This window comes from Octopus bimaculoides, chromosome 3, assembly GCF_001194135.2.
Source record: "Octopus bimaculoides isolate UCB-OBI-ISO-001 chromosome 3, ASM119413v2, whole genome shotgun sequence".
NCBI classification, from domain to species: domain Eukaryota; kingdom Metazoa; phylum Mollusca; class Cephalopoda; order Octopoda; family Octopodidae; genus Octopus; species Octopus bimaculoides.
The window spans coordinates 43,738,570-43,738,824 of record NC_068983.1 but is presented as its reverse complement, the minus strand read 5'-3'; the positions used below and the strand labels follow the sequence as shown (position 1 = coordinate 43,738,824).

Here is a 255-nt window from a genome sequence, read left to right as displayed (position 1 = left end):
AGACAGACAGACAGACAGACAGACAGACAGACATATGGACAGACACACACACACACACACGCACACACTGGAAGTATGTACTAAAATACGTCCTGCAAGAAACTATGATTTTAATTTTATACTCATCAACAAACTATTGGATAAACCTATGTACGTGTATCCATACACACACATGTACACACACATGTACACACACATGTACACACACAAACATACATATATATATATATATATATATATATATATATATATATA

General features: G+C 32.9%; 1 protein-coding gene across 1 annotated transcript in view; it reads right to left on the bottom strand.

Moving 5' to 3' along the window:
• LOC106875361 (uncharacterized) overlaps nucleotides 1-255 on the bottom strand; it is a 142,593-nt gene that overhangs the window by 65,755 nt on the left and 76,583 nt on the right. The window lies entirely within an intron of this gene.